Raw genomic sequence first — 14856 nt, forward strand, 5'->3', positions numbered from 1 at the left:
GTAGCTGATAAAACAGCAAAAAGTAGAAGGAAAGGAAATGGTGAACATCATTCTGATTTTCAAGGTCTGAAAGAATCAGAATACTTATTTTTATGATTAATGAAGTTGTGCATTGTTTTATTTGTTTGCCTGATTTAAACACAATTGAGGCTTGGAACATAGTTGTATTCTTTTGACTCATCGTGATTTTATTTTTTCTTTAAATTTGTGTAGTATATTGTTTTATACCTAAAGCATAAACAGTATTTTAATATAGATGCTATGCAAAAAAAATAAAGAAACAATATAGGACACAAATTTATATATACCACAGTAAATCGGTGTATATCCACTGAAAATTATGATTAATACAAGCAAATGCAGAGCAAAGCACAAAGATGGGTGTCACTGTATAAGATATTTCAAAAGTACCAAAAGACCAAAAATACACAAGCATAACAGCAATGGCAATGAATTAGTAAATTCAGCAGGGCTGATTGATGAAATGTTTTCTACATAAAAGATGCTGTGAATGCTACATAGAACCAGCTTCCTTCTATTTACATGATTAATATTTTTGACAAATACTTTCTTGTGAAAAAAATAGTGGAGAAATGAATGACTCTAAATAAAAGACTACCATAAAGTACATGTGCAAGCAAACTATATGAAAGTTTTGCCTTATAACTGTTATTCTAAACACAGAATGCTTGGCCTTGTAACTTTTATTCTCTCAAACATATGCATCTTTTTTCTATCATATATAAATTTCAGAGGTCACTATTTGTTATTAATTAAAGAACTGAACAGGCATAAAATGACTGTTGATGAGTTTAACCTAACAGCAAGAAAGGATGAGTGAAATAAAAAATAAATAAAAAGGATTCAGGAGAAAGAAGAGTACATGACATAATCATAATAAATTTAGCATACCTTTGTGTACAATTTGTAGGAGTAATACCATGATCAGCAGGAAAAATAAATAAATAAATAAAATCAGCATCTGCTGAAACACTATAGTAGGACAGTGCTCTGTAGCCACCCCTGCAGAGTGATATATGAGATAGCAAATTCTGTAGCAGATTTGTAGAAAACATTAGTGGGATCCTTCTGAAATATGTTTTAGATGTACATAGGACTTTGACAGTTTTGAAATCATAAACTAGAAATTCTTCTCCTCCAATAAAATGTTTGCTTAAATCAGTCCTCATAGACAGACAGTCTTACAAACTACCAGCCAAATCATCATAGTCCATCAGTCTCAAAAAGCAGAGCATTGAAACCTTTGCCTTTTGTTTTAACAGTGTCCCTAGAGAAAACAGCTACACCAAATATTTCTTTTTTTCTTTTTCATTTTAAATTGTACTTTAAAAGAAAAAATTCCTAACTAGTCATTTGTAGAGACAGTTTCTTTCAGTGTAGTGCCCTGTAATTAATGGGTTCAAAACTAATCAGAGACATAAAAGACTTTAATGACAAGATAAATAGAAAGTAGAATGAAAGAAAGGTGCAATAAATCCTTAAATGGGTTTACATTCATTTCAAGAGAGGGCTTTAATAGACGGATTAGCTTAATTGATAAAGGTGTGATCATTTTTGCACTTTTTGGGTCTAATTTAAGGAGATGAGTCTTGGAATGGAAACATACCTGTTAATCAACTCTGTTAGGCATTTACGAGTAATAGTACTTGTCTGTCTCTAAGGACAACGTTTAGAAAGTGATTTTCTGATCTTCATTTAAACTGAGGTAGCAGCAAGTTAGCTGAAGCACTCTAATGGCTTGTGCTTGAGGATTTGTGACACTAAATGACAAATGGGAACCATGTAATGCAATGAAGTGAAGATGAGAGTAGCTGCCAGAGTAGTGACAACAAGTCATTATGCATACACTACTCTTGCTTATAGATCTTGAAATAATTTCAGTAACATCTGGCAGTGAAGTGGACTACATTTATCAATTTATTCTATTGGAGAAATTTGCTGAATTCAGTGGCATACACAGCTATTAAGATTTGTTTTCAACACTTTTAAAAATCAATTTTCTTTTAATAATTCTGGCTATGGTTCACTGATTTATATTGTTTTCTTAGATCTTTGCTGCCATCCCGACACTTAAAAGGGCAAGAGTTTTCTACTCATTTAATTTGAATACCACTTATTGACACAAGTAGCTCAATAATTTGAATTCAAGTTTATAGCTTGTAAATCTTTGTTGTTCCATACATGGAATTATTTATTTTGGGCCAGATTTGTGCCTACTTTGTGTATTAGCTGCAGTGATAACTTATATGACTAAGTGCAATTCTGTCTGTCCCTAAATAAATGATTCCAAATTTCTACTAATGAATGGACTTACTGGCAGCAATCTTAAATGCAAATTATTTTCCATTCTTTATATAAGTAGGATTTTCAAGGCACTATTGGGAATATCAGTTTGGCAGAAGATTATGTTTGCTAAAATTGTGTTAACATAATAATTACTGCAACAAAAGAATGTGATATTCATTTTAGTAATGTGGACAAAGTAATACTTTGGGGTATCTTGTATTTTATGTATATTCAGAGGAAAAATGAGAGAGATATTGCTGAGGCTTTCCATCTGAAAAAAAAAAAAAAAATCATCAGCAACTTTGTTTTGATATACAAAGTGACAATTAAAAGACAAAATACTATAAATAAGAAGTCCAACTTGTTCTGGCTCAAGGAATCTGTCTTTTGTACCTCATACTTGATATTACCTTAGAGACACACTGCAATCCATCTCTACTTCATTCTGTCTTTTCAGTAATTATCACTGCATACAAATGTAATAATGCAGGAGAAGAGGCCTTTTCCCCAAGGAATTTTAATAGGAATATCATAGGTAGCATACGGAAATTATAAAAACTTTAGAAACTAAGCAGGATGCAACCTCAGCATTCTGTGCTTAGCTGTGTCTTTCTGTTGTATCACACTATAAACTAATATACATATATATCTTATTCAACTCCTTCTCCTTTCTTTCCCTAATTAACTCCTGTTTGCTTGGGAAAATGAAGCAGTATTCATAGACAAAATAGAAATTTTCAATATAAAGTTCCCTGATATGGAAAAATTAAGGATTGAACACCTAGTTTTCTCTCTTTATTTTCTAGAGAATATACTTTACAGAGATGCTATGGGCAGGGTTGTAACTAGAGCTCATACAGTCACATTTGTACCTGTTAGATGGTATTTGGGAGAACTTGACCATTTGTGTAAAAAGGCCTATCACAGCATCCATCCGTCCTTGGAGTAGCATATGCAGTGTCAGTGACCTGAGCTAGGAGCAAAAATAGCTCGAACGAAGAGCTTTTCTACCAGTACTTTCCCACTTCTCCCTTCATTGTCACAGCAAAGTGACCTGTCTCTCTGATATGAATGGCTTAGTGCTCTCACACCATCTGCTCTTTTGATGCCTTGTGCCTCAGTGTTTTGTGGTTTTCTAAGACATTTCTAAGAGAGCAGGAAAGCTGCAGCATATGGTGAATATAGTGGATGGTCTGCACTTGAAGAAGCAGCTTATAGCTCCTTGCATAGCAGCAGGACTATGGTGTCTGACTGTTCCCCTTTTGCATTCAAACAACCCAAAACACGTGACAGAATTGCTCTACAGACACAACAGCTACTAGCAAACATAAAAGGCCAGGGAGATTTTTATGACTCTGAAGCCAGAGTGTCATGGTTCTATTGGTGTCCACACAGCTACCTTCTCTTGCAGCCCCAACAGGATGGCCAAGTGGAGGTGATCATCCCTCTATACTCAACTCTGGTGACATTGCTTCTCAAGTACTGTGTTCAGCTTTGGGCCCCTCAGTACACGAAGGACATCGAGGTACTGGAATATGTCCAGAGAAGGGCTACAAAGCTGGTGAAGGGCCTAGAAAACAAGTCCTGTGAAGAGTGGCTGAGGTTGTTTAGTCAGGGGAGACCTTATTGCTCTCTACAACTACCTGAAAGGAAGGTGTGGGGAGCTGGGAGTCAGCCTCTTCTTGCAGGTAACTAGTGACAGCACCAGAGGTAATGGCCTCAAGTTGTACTAGGGGAGGTTTAGGTTGTAAATTACAAGACATTTCTTCTCAGAAAGAGCAGTCAGGCATTGGAATGGGTTGCCCAGGGAAATGGTAGAGTCATCATCCCCGGGAGTGTTCAAGGAAAGGTTGGATCAGGTGCTTAGGGACATGGTTTAGTGGGTGACATTGGTGGTAGGGGGATGGTTGGAACTGATGATCTGGGAGGTATTTTCCAACCTTAACAATTCTGTGATTCTGTGATTGGTGTGGTCAATGGTTTGACTTCCCTCTCAGTTTGGACCCAGTAACTTTGGACCACAGCAGAGCCCCAGACCTTGCTGAGAATGCAATACCACTAAGGACTCAGCAGCAGCTCTCAGGCTTGTGTCTGGGGTCTGTTTAATTTGCTTGTACTGACATGGTGAATTTCTCCGTCTAAATAGCCACTTACTACAGCATTCATTGTATGTATAAGCAAGGAACAACCAATTTTGGGGTCTTTCCACATGCTTAAAACTGGGCTATAAGCGGTATGCAAATGCAGTTCCTTCAAAATATCTAAGGCACAGGAGGTCAGTAACTTACTCTTTCCTTGCAGTAATTTAGGAAAAGCATCCAACAAGAATTATCCTTTTTTTTTTTTTTTCTTCCATAAAGAAAAATACCATTGGTGCAAGATTCTTTACTTTAAAACTTTACTTCTCTACCTGAAATATAGATATACCTAGGCTGAGTTGTAAGTAATACCACCTTACAAGATAGTTGTACTTACAAAAATTAAAAAAAAAAAAAAAAAAAAAAAAAAAACTTTTCTGTAAAAATTCAGGTACTATTCCTATTCCAGATGGTGACAGGTTTGCAGTACAGTGGAATTTCATAATCATCTCCTTATGCTGCCTGGGTAATATAGCTATTACCCTGATTTGACATGTGTCAAAATATCCCTATAGTCTCTGTCATGCTGGTTAACACACCTAAGATGACAAGCTGCCTTAGGTCTTCAACAGTATGAGTGAAGAATATTAAGTGAGCATCATGGCAGCTCCTAGTTTTATAAAGGGTAAGATATGACATCTTATATAAACCAGTAACACAACTTCACAGTTAAAAATTTAGTGGCACTTAAAGTTATTTAATAATAATAATAGTAATAACTTGAATTTACATAAGGTTGATTAAAACCTTTCAAAACAGTTTACAGTCTAAAAGTTCAGGAGTCACTTTCCCCAAGGTCCAAATTTGGCCGTATTTGACATACATCAAATCAGGACTCTGCTTTTCACTTACAATTTTACAACAAATTCTTTATTTTAGAGTGAAAAAAAAATGGATTGTGAATAACTTATCTGATTTTTCAAATATCAAAGCACATAAAATTGAACAGATTTATATGTATCAAACCTAAGGCTAAAAACATAAAATTAGAAACTATTTTGACTCCAAACCATAAAGCAAGTTATAGTGTTGCTGACTGGCTTCAGTAAACCCTGAAAGATTTACCTTCTGTGGTAAAAGAGAAAACATTTTCCTGCATATAAAATGCAGAAAGATATTAATTTCCATGAGTGCAACAAAAAAAAAAACATTGTTTTCCAAATTGAAACTTGAGCTGTTTCTTGTTTCCTCCCCATGGGATTTCATGAAACTAGTTTTTGGCAGTACTGAAAATAAAAAATAAACAACACTGTTATAACTGAGAGCATCTTGTTCTGCTTGTGTAAAGTTATCTCTAGATATCTCATCATTGTAGGCTTCAGAAGTGATTTAACTTTCCAGAAGTCATTGGATATGATAGATTGGGACAATGATATTATGGCCTAACAGCTGGACTCTCTGCATGAAACAATTACCGCCAGTGAGTTAAAATGTGAGCAATTGGGTACAAGCCTAATGGAGACAGAAGGGAATGCTTTCAACCCAGAGGCAATAATAGGGGGATATGATTTAATTATTTCTAAACCAAGTAAAGCCAATAAATCATTTAAAACTAAACTAGACTTGATTAAAATGAAATATCAAGCAAGAAAATATTTAAATTTTGAGCTTCTGATTCAAAGTTTTTTCCAGAGAGAAGACGCTTCATATTAAAATGAGTGCCAAAAAGTATTTAGAATTCTTTTTCATTATCCTTATAATCCATTCCATTTCTCCCTGCTAAGAAGTGATCATCTGTATACTCCTGGTGCAAACAGACAAATCTCTCTTGAAGTTCTATGCTCCCATTTACCACAGTAAGAAATATGGATTAAAATAATGAATGAATCAAGAACTCTCAATACAGTACATGTATTTAATCACACAGTCAGAATTTCTTCACACAGATCCTTATCACCAATTTCTCACAGTCTGGTGACTGGATTTGTACAGCTAATCCTATTCAAAAACAAAACAAAACAAAACAAAACAAAAAAAAAATATAAAAAACCACCCTTTTTTGATACCAAAGGGAAAAAAGATTCCAGGAATTTAAACAAGATGTGAGACCTTATTCCTGAGTCAGGAAGATACTTTACATAAATTATGTTTCCAGGACAATGATAATTCTGTCCTTCACATCTTTAATATTCAAAACTTCATGAAGTGATTTCATCAGAAAGGTTGCTGTATTGAAAGCAGATCAGAAAAGTTCGAGACAAAAGAGAGCTCTTTGAAAGAATTGTCCTATACAGGTCCTTGATGTTGCATAAAATTGTGTTCTGATATTTTTAATGCAAGAATCAAATTACTGTGAGATGTAAGCCAAAAAAGCTCATTTATGCTTTTGATATTTAGTGATGAATAGGGGTAAGTTAAAAAAAACAAGCAAAATTGGAAAGATTCTTATATAATAATCAATACCATCATGAAACTATTGATAATAAAATGAAAGTGACCTTTGGATTTGCAGCTGCCAAGCAAAGTGCTTTTTCCCTCTTGAATGAGCAGTGGAACAGCAGAAGCCAACAAATATTTTGTGGCTCATCAGACTCTAAATAATACCAACACATTATACTTCCTTGATTCAGTAACACTGATCTATTCAGTAAGGCTGATCTTTTAGGGAGGACTATAAAAGATATTTAAGAGCCTGCACGTCCACTGCTGGAAAGTGGGTTACAAAACCTGCAAAGATTAGACTGTAAACACTTCATGTGTATTGAACGCACAGAATTATCTGTTGGGTGTTTGCCCTGAACTGGACATGGGGAAGTGTAAGATCACAACCAGCTTGATTAAAGGAACCAGGAAACTTCAAAATACACTGAAATGAAGAAGGGGTCAGCTGGAAAAAAAAAATAAATAAATAAAATTGCATCATGAGGAAAGATGGAACGAGAAACAGCAGCAGCCAAGGCCTGGTTTGGCACCTCCAGACATTGCCCTGTAGCACTGCAGCCTTCCGATGGGCCACCACAAGCTGCCTGCTCCCAGGTGGGGGCCACATGTGGGGACCCACTTTGATATGCCTGCAGGGACCTTGTAGGCATGAGCCCCACTGAGCTGTGGGGAGCTGCAGGGGCAGACAGTGCTGGAGCACCCAAATCTCCAGGAGGATATGGAAGTGTAATTTTGTAAATGGGCAACCACCAGCTCCAGATGCATGTGTAACCCACAGGGCCATGGAGAGGGCATGTGCATGCATGCCAGTCAGTCTGTGCATGGGCATAGAAGCTGGAGAGGTCACTAGCAGAACAATTCTTAGAAACTGGTAATGTTTATTAATATTTTGTATGTCTCTAGTATCATGTGTTGTGTTTTTTTTTTTCCTGTTGCGTTGCTGATATTAATCCTGAAGGCATAGTTCACTCATTTGCAATTAATTTTATGACATTATTTTACAAATAAACTTCATAGATCATGATTTATGTTTAACTGCATGAACTGAACAGCTCCTCTCTGTGATAGACATTAGCCAAATTCTTCATATTTTCATACATTAAGTGGCCTTTATGAACATAGCTGGAGAAACATTTCAGTGTGGCAGTCTTATTTTGATTTTTCTCATACAAGGATGTGATTTTTCTTTTCTGAGACATGAAGTTTGAACAAACAGAAGTAGGTCAGCTAATGCAAACTGTGCAGAGGTAAGAGAAATAAGAAAGGCAGATGAGGCAGTAAAGTAGGAAACTGCAAGCATTTTTGGTTGAGGATGAGAGCTCAGCAATGTTGCTAACAATGGCATTAACAGTATACTGTCTTTAATGCTGATGAACTATAAAGAGTTGTCCTCAGCGTGCACACATGCACACACACACACACACACAAATCTGTGCTAATATCTGAGGTTAAACCTTTGAGCATTATCACAAAATTAGCAAGTGTATCTATCTGGCCACTTACTGGAATCACACAGAAAATATTGTAAGGGACAAGATGACACCAACATCTGTCCTCTAGCACCATCGATACAGAATCCAGTATGGTAAGAATAAAGACTTACAAAATCTAAACTGAAAATATTCTTTTCCATGCTCATATACATAAGGGTACAATTATAAACAACTGCAGGTTTTTTTTTATGGAACCTCAAAGAAATGAAAATTAAGAAAATCACTGCAAAGAACTTCTATTTCATTTTAATTTCTGAGACATTCCATTCTCTAAAGTTGGTACTGAGTATTTTCATCAACATAAAATAAGCAAATAAAATTGTGTGTGTCAGTCAATAATTAATTCACTGATTCATAGTTGAAATTAAGTTTATATATATATATATTAGTTCATATATATATATTTATTTTTCTTACAACCTCTGAAAGATTCCTGAAATCCTTATAAAAGATATATTTGATATGATTAGGATTCAGAAACATAAAACTGACTGTAGAGCTCAGTTAAAACAAAAAAAAAAAAAAAACAAAAACAAAAAAAAAACACCTTTCAATAATACTTTTTTCTATAAATTTTCTCTAAACTATGAAGGGAAAACATTCATTCTGTTTGAAATAAATGAAGAAAGTGGAAGTTTTTCATATCAACATATCAACCTCTCCTTCCCCCAAGACAAAGATGAAAAAAAAAAAAAAGAATCCTAAGCTTTAATCTTGCTCTAATTGTAACAAAGTAAGGTGATCTCCCCCTCCAAAAAAAAAAAAAAATCATTAAATATGCATCACAGATGAAATTAATTTAACTTGTATCCTTCATTTTCAAATGATATATTTTGATGCTTTATATTCTGAGCTTTACCTAAACCATCTAGTTTGAAGAACACAGACATATCGGCTAATTTTGGAACATTTTTCAGTTTTGTCTACAAAACTTGAACAGTGTTGAAATTAGTGATAAATAGAATCACAAAGAACCTTTGTAGTATTTTCTTTTTTTGACAGAAGCAATAGTAATCATGCCTCATCTAATTTCAGTGATCATTTATAATATTATGTAAAAAAAACAAGCATCTCAACAAACCATAATTTTATTAAAAGTAATCAGTAAATATATCATGAACTTTTATTTATCTAAAGCTCAGTAATGAAGTACTTATTTACCTTTTCAAAAGAAACATGGAAAAATGAAAACCAAAAGAAAAGAACTAATGAGAAATAATGAGTTGACAGAGTACAAAAATATGTCCATAAATGTGATATATGATTACTTGACCCAGTTTTGTTGCTTCAAGGAAAAATAAATAAATAAATAAATCAAAGCAGGTAACAATGAAGTAATCATATTTTATTTAGAAAGAATATCTTTGTTGATTTTATTTTTTATTTTTTAAATACATGAGATAAAAACAAGATACAACTGGTATTAGGTACCATATCAAAACTAACACTCCTAGTTACCCTTTGTTTTTGCTAATAACACATTAGCTAATATTGATCTATGCTAAGATGCTTGTGTTGACAATCACTGCTCAAAATATATTTTGGAGGGCTATGCTACCCTGGATGGAATTGCCCAGAATAGAAGTGACAGGGAATATTTCATTTCCTGGAAGAAAGCTATGTTTGTAAGAAAACATGTGCTTTGTGCAAATTTTGTAAGGCCTCAGGACTAAGGCTTATCAAGCTTATGTTCTGGGCTTGCCTTGTACTACCTGGAGATTAATTTTATTTTGTTTATTGGTATCATGGTAGCAGCAGTTTTATAAAGAATTGTCGTTATTATCTAATTTGTTTTACTATTGCATAGTTTTTGTTTGTTTGTTTGTTTTTTATAGTGGAGGGGTATTTTAAAATTAATACTAGTATGAAGTAGCTATTTTGTGTAGAATGAAATATTCACGTAATACCATGATGTAGTGTAGAGGATTATAGGTATGGGATGAGAGCAAGGCCTTGAAAGTGGGAACACAGACACAGGGTGATGTGCAGGGGAGTCCCACTATAGGATAATAATAATGAAGTATATCCTAATCCTGAGTCCCTAGGCCTATAAAAAGCTCACTAGTGATCAGCTGCAGAAATGCCAACTTGAGAATTAGGCAAAAACAATTTTAAGGACAACAGAGAACAGCATGTATCCAGAATATGTTACATTCTACATATAGTAAATTTAGATTTAATACGACATTGTAGAGCACTGCAGAAAGAACAATGCACAAAAAGGGTCAGGAAGTAGCCCCCACTGGACTCTAGAGCATGGTGAATCATAGAATCGTTAATGTTGTAAAAGACTTCCAAGATCATCTGGTTCATCCGCCCCCTTCCCATCAATATTACCCACTAAACCTTGTCCCTAAGTACCACATCCAACCTTTTCTTAAACAGCCCCAGGGACAGTGACTCCTCCACATCCCTGGACAATCCATTACAATGCCATTACTCTTTCTGAGAAGGTAAACATCACTATTGAAGTCACATTCTTCCTGGTGAAGCACTAGGGATGCTGATGAGATGTAAAGCTCCCAGGAACCCTGGTCTGAAACCAACAGCACAATATATGATCTTATAGCACTATAGCAAGGGGCAGATGCTAGGAAGCTTGAATATAACAATTTTAACTGCATTGTTATTATTCTGTTGTTTTTTTTTTTTTTTTTTTATAGTGGTATTTTTTGTTGTAGATGTTTTTGTTGTTGTTGTTTTCTTTTCCTTTATTTTAAGTCAAATCTGGTTAATAAAAATTTGGCTTAGCATAAAAAAAAATGTATTTTCTTTTTCCTATACCAGGACTTTGAATGCAACAAAAGAACAAATGAACTCCATAGCTCTGAGAGCCCTTCAAAACTGAATGGATTCTGTCACAAACAAGGTGAGCACCAGGAAAAACCCTTTGCTGATCCACAGGTCAGATCTGAAAAGGAGGAATTTTCTAGCAAAACAAAAGTTTCGTACCATCCTGTTTGAGAGAGAACTTATAACAGAAGTCTTATGGGAAATTTAAAATTAACAAGTCAAAATTTTTTCCTTCAATAAAAAAACTGTGTCCATATTCCCCCAAAGAAACCCACTGAACCTACCTAAAGTAAGCAAAGAGTGTCTGGTCAGTGCTCATTAATTCTTTATTTTTGCAGAAGTGACAGCAGCAATGTAAATCTATTTATATTTATCCCTATTTAACTGAAGTAGTAAATAATGTTCTTACATTTGAAATAACTCACAATGACAAAGATGTAGACCAGGATTCTCCTTGCATACCCGCATGTGTCAATCAGAAGCAGGTCTACCTAAACAAATGAAGTTACACCCATGCAAACTCACTGTAATTGCAAGAAAATAACATTGCCAGGGTTATGATGGTAGAAAGATGTTATGTGAAAATGACACAATTAATTTTCTCCTCTTCTCCAGGGTGTAGCTTAGCGAAAGGTGATGACAGCTCAGAGGTGGGGAAAGATGTGACGAGGGACAAGTGGAGGGAGAGGGAATGGCTGAATGATAGCCAGTTGGCAGTTGTGCTGTCAGCCAGCAACTGTTTGTGTTATAAATGGGTAAAGTCAGGGAAGCAGGGTTTGAAGGCCATGTAGGGAAAAAAAAGGGTAAAGCCCATTGTTTGGGTAACCTAATTAAGAGAGAAGTTGTTTCAGGATTTTTGTGACAGAGGCCTTGCAGGTTGGGAGCTTCTTGGGGAAAACAAGCAGCTGCCTGAATCCAAATAGTTCTCTGAATAAATAACAGAAGTCCCCAGAAATGTACAGTTATCCCTAGGTAAAGAGGCTGCTCTAAGGTATATTAAAAATACAATTTGAAGATAATCCATCCCAATTTCCTGGATAAATGTGGTCTCAGCTTTTTCTAGCTTGCTGTGGCCTAGCAACGAGGGTGGCTATGGCCAGAGTAGCAAAGTGATGCCTGCAGCCTGCTGAGATTGCTGCCCTCTTGCCACTGCCTCTACCCCAGCAGCCTTTCTTTTACAGCTGTCATGCCTGAGGGTGATGACATGAGGTCTACAGGGTTTCTGTTCCCCCTCACAACCTGCCTTCTTCAGCACCAGTGTCCTCCAGGACTGGTAAGAACACTGCTGTCCACCAACCAGACCTAGGGTCTGAGGGGAGGCTCAGTCTCTGCATATAATTTTGTGTTATAAACACAGAACTTATGTTTTTCAGGAAACACGTGGCTGGCCAGACCCAGTTCCTGGATCAAGCTACTGTATTTTGGTGCTGGAGAGGAAGAGATTTCCAATGAAACAGTTAAAGGTATCAAAATGTCAGCAGATGTCAAAAGGAATGGGCCCTGAAATACCACAGAGTAGGTGAGCAGTCTCAGTCTTCTATGTGGTTTTCATGCCAGTTATTGCCAGCAGAAATGAATATATTTTGAGTTACCTGGTTCTGGTTTCTTTACTCTAAAGATGAAAGCACATTCCAGCTATATGTACCTCCATATAGCCTTAGCCAAAGTCAAGGTAATCTATTTTTTTGACTACATCTTTTTATCTTGAACAACTATTTCAGGAAAAACACAGACTGATTCTATAATGTATCAATTAATTAAACTGATAACATGTTAGATAGACAAAACTTTCATTTTGCAGTGACTTATTTCTGAACTTTGAATAATTCTGATAAAGTCAATGGAAATACAGAGAATATATACATATATAAAACACCAGCTTTAAAACATCTTTTTATTCTTTTAAGTTTTTGGTTTTTTTCATACACCAAAAGGAATGTTGACATTTTAAACTTTTCACTTTTCCTCATAAATTGCAAAATGAAAACCACTGAAATAAGTTTTTTCACTGTTTTCAGAAAGGTAGATGAACGGAAACTGAAAGCAGGAATTGCTTCTATCAAAATGAGATAAGCATCTTGGTAAAAATATATATATATATATATTTTATAATAATAGCCCTAATTTAGTCAAATGATTGCATAAAATTAAAGTTCCTTTGAAATCTTGCTTTTGTCAAAAGCTGCTTTGAACAGCTATTTCAAATTTGTCTAATTAAGAATGAATGATCTAATTTAGACTCACTACCAGGCCCTATGTTAGACAAAACTTTATTAGATAGGCAGAAAAAAAATTGTTAAATAGACAAAACAATACTGTGTCACCCAGTACTGAAAAAAAAAATAATAAATTAGCATAACCACTGATATTATATTGTATGATAGAATTTATGTCTGCCTGCTTTGACTACAGATGTAGCACAACCAGAAAGGTTGACCCAGATGTAGCACAACCAGAAAGGTTGACCTCAGAAGATTATGCATTCTTCTGAGTAGTTCAATAAGTGAACAAAATCCTCTTTCGTCCTTCTTTTTGCCCCTCCAACTTTTATTTAAGTTCTTATTTCAGATAACTTAGTTTGTTTAACGTACAAAACATACAGGAAGCCACACAGCACTGATCTGAAAAAATACTACATTAAGCATTTTTTAAATTTATTATTATATATATTAAGTATTAAGGAAATAATTAGTGTTCATTATAGTACAAATCCTACAGAGGCAAGTTGCACAGAAGCTAAAAAAAAAAATAAAAATCATACTTTATATCTTGCCACACAAGTGAAAAAGAAAGCAAGCTCCTACCTATCGCAACAGAAATAGAAGCAGTAATATCATAGATATAACTAACTTTTTCCTTTTACCACTGAATATGTTATACATACTGTCCCTGAGTATCTACAAGGTAATATGGGGAAGGGGAGGAGGGGCATCCAAGGAAAATGGAAAGCAAAGATTTGGTTCAAATTCTATATTTCTTACAAAATGCATCTCTTTCCTAAAAAAGCATGCTGCTTAACTTGAATAAATAGCATACTCTTTCAAATACAACTACTTATAGACTGAAGTGCAATAGTTTACATGTTGTGAGATAAAAATCACATTATTGAAGTGTTACACAGCCATGACACAGGCAATACATTTCCGTGGAAGTATGTGGTCTATTTATTTTCCAAGTGAAGCCTAAAGGATAGATTTAAATGTATGCATTTGTACAGATTCAGATTTTGAAATCCAAAACTGTCATCCTAAAAGAGCCTAAACAAAATGTAGAAACCAGTGTCTTGGATCTGAACAAGTAAGCACGCATTCAGCGTACCCAAGTCACATTGTTAGGACTGGATCCGTCACAAAGTCCTGGGCTGCCAAAGGTACTTACCACTAAGTAAATAGTCAAGAATCCATAGTCCTTGCTGAGGAGCAGGGATCTGGTTTATTTCATTCTCCCACCATGCTGACAAGGATGCAGGGACTTGAGATTGGGTATCAAAATCTGCTCCTTGACACAGAGGATCTTTGACAGAAGAGACAATATCTTTCTCTTCTAAAATACTGCCTGGTGCCAGCATGAATGCAAGAAGCCAGGAAGAAAATCCCAGAACATTTCTTTATGCCTATTCTATTTCCAATTATTCTTGTGTTTTATGTTTGTAGTTTCCTAATTAAAATTGAGAAAGATCTGGACTTTGCATGTGTATATATATGCAAAGGGAAAATGAACATTTGTTTAGATTAATTGATTTT

The 14856-nt window shown here is 35.1% G+C and overlaps 1 long non-coding RNA gene across 1 annotated transcript in view; it reads right to left on the reverse strand.

Moving 5' to 3' along the window:
* The window catches only part of LOC311435220, an 89721-nt gene extending 75161 nt beyond the window's left edge, over positions 1 to 14560 (reverse strand). The window contains exon 1 of the long non-coding RNA XR_014692000.1: positions 14492 to 14560. This is a non-coding gene — a long non-coding RNA (uncharacterized lncRNA). The remainder of the gene's footprint in view (positions 1 to 14491) is intronic.
* Between the last annotated feature and the right edge of the window lie 296 nt (positions 14561 to 14856).

The sequence above is a fragment of the Aythya ferina genome (genome assembly GCF_964211825.1).
Source record: "Aythya ferina genome assembly, chromosome: 3".
In the NCBI taxonomy this organism is placed as follows: Eukaryota; Metazoa; Chordata; class Aves; order Anseriformes; family Anatidae; genus Aythya; species Aythya ferina.